Consider the following 6268-nt stretch of genomic DNA (forward strand, 5'->3'; position numbering starts at 1 on the left):
AACAGTTCTCAAATTACTTTTGAGTACAAGTTATAAAATTTATTTTTAAAAAATCCAATTCACCCCTGCCTTTGAGTTGCCTCCTCTAAGAAATACATATCTACCATTAATCAAAAATCTTAAAATGATAATACAGATATTCAAAAAACTAAATCATAGAAATTTAAATCAGATTTCATTTCTTAATATCCAAAATAGAAATCATACTATTATAATTTTCTACTAAAAACTACACCCTAATTTTCTTTTTTCTTTCCTACAATATGAAGACTTGTTGAGGCCCTCGAGGGTGCATGCTTGTGAGAGAGAGAGAGAGAGAGAGAGAGAGGAGATAAAGATTCTCAAGTGATCTAGGATGCTAGATTCACATTACCATTACATTCCCATCAAGTACGATAGAGGATAGTAAGAAGAAAAAAAGAGAGAAAAAAAGATGGATAGAGGTGTGACAGAAGGGTGCCATGTACGAGAATTGGAGAAGCTAGGGAAAGAGCAACTTGAGAAAGAGATCAGATGAGAGGGAGAGAGGGGGAGAGGGAGAGAACATAGCCTAAGGAAAAGGTAAGTAATATGATAGGTGGCAATATTAGAGGAGACTCACATGTCTCCCCACTCTACCCAACTAAGTGGGACTTCCTCAAAGTTAAAAAAAAAATCAGGGTATTACATACACCATGAGATATACATATAATATATATAATTATTTGTCCAATGTATAAATAGTTTGATCCATAAAATCCTTTGATAGTTAGCATGCAAGTATGTAGGAAAGTTTTCATTTGTGTAATTGCTTTCAACTTTGTTTTGGACTTATCTCCTCAGAGACATCTGATGATTGGAAAAAAAAGAAAAAAGACTTCATTTAAGACTTTGTTGACTTAGATGGAGCATTGGCATAAAATGCTTCTGAGGAGCATTAGAATTTAGATAATATTTACCTAATTAAGTATGAACACAAAATATTGAGCACTTGGATTAAAAAAAAATGACACACAAGCACTCCTCTAATAGAGCTAATAGTAGATCCTTAGTTTCACAAATATCCTCTATATTAGATTAGGTTTGTAAATAGGTTAAATAGATCATGAACTCAAGAGTAACCTAGTGTTGCATCTCTTACCCTTGGAGATGACATTATGGATTTGAAACAGAGGTGTTTTTCTAATTATTTAGACCTACATTGTTCCACTCAATGAACCTTCCCTCCCTATTGGATCATATGAGAACACGAAGGCTAGACTTCTGACTCGAAGCAAAACCAATCATTTCTTAGCTAGATTAAATTTCAAAACATTGGATTTGACCTTAAATGTATCCTAATATTTGGATTTGACTCAACCAAAACATATTGGATTAGTAGGTCTGCTAAGGCCAGCACCTAGTACTAAGTTATGTGAAGATTTGGCCATGATGATCTTGGTCTTGATTTAATGCACTTAGAACTTCCACATAGGAGGTTGGTGATAGCTTAAGTGCTTTGACACAAGTTAAATTAGGATGGCCTCAAATTCACTATAACTAAAACTCAGTAGATGTTGATGTTGCCCTGATCAGCAAGGGATAATACACTAGAAAATTATATTTTCTATTGGTTTTGTGCTAAGCTAAGAACAATCTATGCCTTGTGTCAGTCAAAAAAAATGTTGGAAGTCATTTTTTATTCCATAAAACCAAATAAATTGTCTAATTATGATTTACTTTTTTCATCATAAGTCAAAGAGACATGGAATAATGTACTTAATATGTCAAAAAAGTTGATTATGATTAACCAATAGTTTAGTGGATGAAAGGACTATGGATAGAGAGATAATGACTTCATTATGAAAATACCATCGAGTTGAAATTTCATGGTTCGAAAACTTTAATTAACCCTATTACAATTGATGGAATTTGTATGATAGGATTTCGGGCATGAGGGACTTGCTTATCCTTCTACACAATATTTACAAGGGTAAGGGAACTACTTTTGATTATTAATAGAGAGCTAGGTCTAGTCCACTTGACTAATGCAAATATAATAAATAAGTAATGATCTCCCTTTTCTGAATATTTTATTAAAATAATATTATTTTTAAAAGGAGATAAACAAATAATGATTTATATGGAATTTATGAGTTTTCTGAGACTATGATTTTGAATAGAAAACAAACCAATAATTTTCAATTTTTTCAAAATATTATTAGTTTATTGATTTATACAGAATATGCATATATTGACTAGATTTTGTTATATTGTAAAAAGAGCTTTGATAGATATCTCACAGATTGAAACTTGTCCAGAAACCTATGACAAAGCATAAAATTTTCATGTTTCATTGGTAATAAAGTTAGCCACATGCATGTCGAGACATCAATAATCATATTAAAATAGTTCATAGCTCAATGGAATTGCATATGTCCAAGTTTAAGCATAGACACATGTATATTTTAGACCAGTATTTCTTAGATCATGTCACAAGTTAGATAGTGATTTCTATATATAGTAGTAGGTTCCCAAGAAGAATTTCAGGGTTAGATTTAGAGTAGAAATCAAAACTATTATCCTATATCAAACTTTAGGGCAACCTATGCACAAAAAAAACCTTGGACAGCCATATAATACTCTCAAGCCTATATCTCCCATTATATAACCAACTTCTCTTCAAGAAATCTCTCCTCTTTTATACTTACAACTCATATTACCATAAGTTTGTAAATATTTCCTTCCTACTAATAAAGTTGGGTGAAGTGACTTAATTATTACTCAAAAAAAGAAAAAAAGAATAATATGTGTATCTTATGCATGAACCCTAAAATTGAACATGACATTGCTTGGATTTAACCTACATGGGTACCCATTTTCTAATAGTACTAATCATAGTTCCTCAGTTTCACAAATGTCATCGGTGTTAGATAGAGATTGTGATTGAATTAGATACATCATGAATTCCACAATAGCTTAGCATCACATTTGTTATGCTTACATTGTGGATTTGAAATTTGAGAGATGTTTGTCTAGATATTTGGACCTAAGGAATTCCACTATATGAGCCTTCTCTCACTTTCAAATCATACCGATCCGATTAGGGAGAAGGAAGATTTTTTTTCAGCCTGCTCAACTCTAATCTCTCAATAAAAATTAAAAGATGATGAAAGAATTATGAAAGTAGGACTTGAGTCCCTTTTTCTTTCATTAATTATTTCTCCACACACAAATAAGCTAAGATACATAGTCCTTATTTATAATGATAAGGTCTGTTCTTATATAATTTGGATTAGATTCTTTTTCTTATCTTCTAGAAGGACGTCCACTGTTAGATAATTTGGATCCGATTCCTCTTCTTAGTTCAAATATGACTAAGTCTCTAAAAAAATATGATAAATATAAAAATCATGAAAAAAAATTGAAACTCTAAGAAAATAAATTCTGATTGCTATATCAATTTTACCTTCTATCATTCTACCTAATTCTTCATGGATTTAAAATAATCTCAAGTCAAAATTATTTTTCAAAAAAAATTTTTCATTTGATCTGCCTATTTCAAGGCCCAAATAATAGAAGTTTAATCTGATTTAACCCTCTAGGGGCTGGTATAAAATTGTAAATCTCAAAAAGATATCTAATCTGAAGAAAGAAAGATCATCTCAATTAGACATTGTATAACCAAATTACAGCCTCCTGAAGTTTGGCATGCCATTCAGCTTTCTAATATGGTAGATTTTACTCCGGACTCTATCTGGCCTTGCTTGTATTAGTGAAAATGGTCCACATCTAATCTAGTGATCCTCCAGGATACTCGTAGTAGCCAACATAATCTACATCGAGTCCTACTTGTAATTGTCAAAATAATCCATATCAAGTTTGATGATCTTCTTAGATACTCATAGTGATCAATGTATTCCATATTGATTCTTATTTATTATGGCCAAAGTGATCCTTATCGAGTCCGATGATTCTTTTGAATACTTCTAGTGGCCCAAATGATCCATATCGAGTTTGATGATCCACCTGGTTCAGAGCTCTCCTTATTTAGATAATTTAACTCCAACTAAATCAAAACTAAAGATGAAAAAATAACTGCTTCCCCATCTCACAACTATTTAGCTTTGTTTGAAAATAGTTTCCTGCTTTGGTCTTCCTTGCTAGATAATAGATCCTGATTTTTAGATGTTGGAGATAACTTTCTAGCAGGAGTTACTGGTGCTTGTGTTGAAGGCATCATCAATTAAGATATGATCTTGATGAGTTGAACAATTTTCTTTTTTAGTGATGTAAGATATACTTGTTAGATAATGCTACAGTTTCGTACGTGTAATTCAAAATTTTTTCTAGACATCTACGCAGTGAAAATAAATAAATTAAAATAATTTTAATTTATTCACGTACCAAATCAGATTTAAAAATCATAGTAAAAATCTTGATACGAACATATACCCATGATTTGATATCTAAAATAAAAAAATAAACTGTTAGAAAAATAAAATGGATATCGAATCTCCATATCTCGGATCCTGCGGATGTCTCGGGTTCTAATCGTAGTTGTGCATGCATCTGACCTCTGCTGGTATCCACATGGAGCCATCTGATCGGAGCATTGAGATTATCAGTGTGCTAGCACCTTGCAGATCTCACTCCTCATCCATGGATCTTGATCTCTTCTTTCAGATCTTAAAGAAGCAAATCACTGCGCGAACTCTTTCGCACAGATCTGATGGGATCTGAACCAGATCACCATGAAGAGAAGAAGAACCCTTCTTCTTCTTTTCTTCTCTCTCATTTTCTCTCTTAGATCTGATCTCTATCAGATCTTGACGTGGAGGATGAAAGGGAAGAAGGGAGGAGGAGGCGTTGGGAAGAATTTTGATGTAAGAAAGAAGAGCGTCATCTCTGTAGCGCACGCCATCTCTCCTCCTTTTAGTTTTTGCACATACCACACCATATCTCACACCCCAAAACCTTTCTTAACACCCTAGAGATCAAATCTCATTTGATCTAAGCCGTTCAAAACAAATCAAAGGGTAGAAAGGGCTTTGAGATAAGGATGTATTGTAAGAAAGAAATCTTTCTCACAATTAGCGCACATCCCAACATTCTTCATTTTTTTTTCACACAAAAAAATACTTCTACATCTCAATCAAAAAGATTTCTATCCTATTTTGAATCAAATTAAAATGGAAAAAAATTTTGATGAAAAAAACTTCTAGATAAGGCGGGGCACCAACTATTGATGCCCCCTCTCCTTTCATGCACATAAAAAAAGAAGAACGAGAAAAATAACACCCCACTTCTTCTTTTGGTATGATTTCTTAAGAAAGAGTCTCAAAGAAATTGAGCTCTCCAAATCATAGTTCATCTGGTTCAAATAGAGCCTCAATCGGATTCAAATCGAGTCTGAAACCAACCGAATTCGAAAAGGTTGTCAAGCCTGATCCAATCAGGCTTGAAATCTAAATCTGATTTGGATAATTGAACCTAATTAATATTAAATTTAATTAAATTTAATTAAATATAATTTAATTTAAATTAATTAAGACTTAATTCATAATTTAATCAGCTCTAAAAAAATTACAACACTTATAATTAAATTCCTGCACTAACAATTAGCAGCTGTCAAAACTGTAACGCTTACAAATTAGCAGTTTCTAAAATTCAAACTATCAATCCAATTAATAATTCAAATATAATCCAAGCTATTGATCAGATCAAGCTTTTTTTATGTATGACCTCTTAGATTCTATTCTGTCTGGTAGTGAGACATACCGTGATCTCTATCACAGTATCATCGAAACTCTTTTCGATGGGCTGAAATGATTCCAACTCACCTCAATAAAGATTGTTGATCCGAAAATGATCTTAATGAGTTCTCACGATCTACCAGTAATATCTAGCAACATGCAATGACAATCCAATAGAAAAAAAAGTGAACCCCTAGGTACAGTTATCATGTGATACATCCCTCTACCGAGAATCCCGACTGGACGGAGATCATGGAGAACTCATCAAACCCCATCATCAGTCATATGCTAGATTGGCTCGACTCGAGTTCATTTGTGAATCTTATGAAAATTCTTTTTCAGTATTCATACTTACTCTGACCAAAGATTTTCTAAACTCAGTCTTACGAATCGCATAGGACTTCTCCTTTTCTATCAAGATCGATAGATTCCGTCTAGATGTATCCTACTCCAAACAGCGAACCTAAACCTACATAGCCAACATACACAGTAAGAACCCATATGGCTAGAGATCAAAAAAATGTGCAATCAAACTATGTAGCCTCACTATGAAT

Source organism: Elaeis guineensis, chromosome 9 (assembly GCF_000442705.2).
Source record: "Elaeis guineensis isolate ETL-2024a chromosome 9, EG11, whole genome shotgun sequence".
NCBI lineage: Eukaryota > Viridiplantae > Streptophyta > Magnoliopsida > Arecales > Arecaceae > Elaeis > Elaeis guineensis.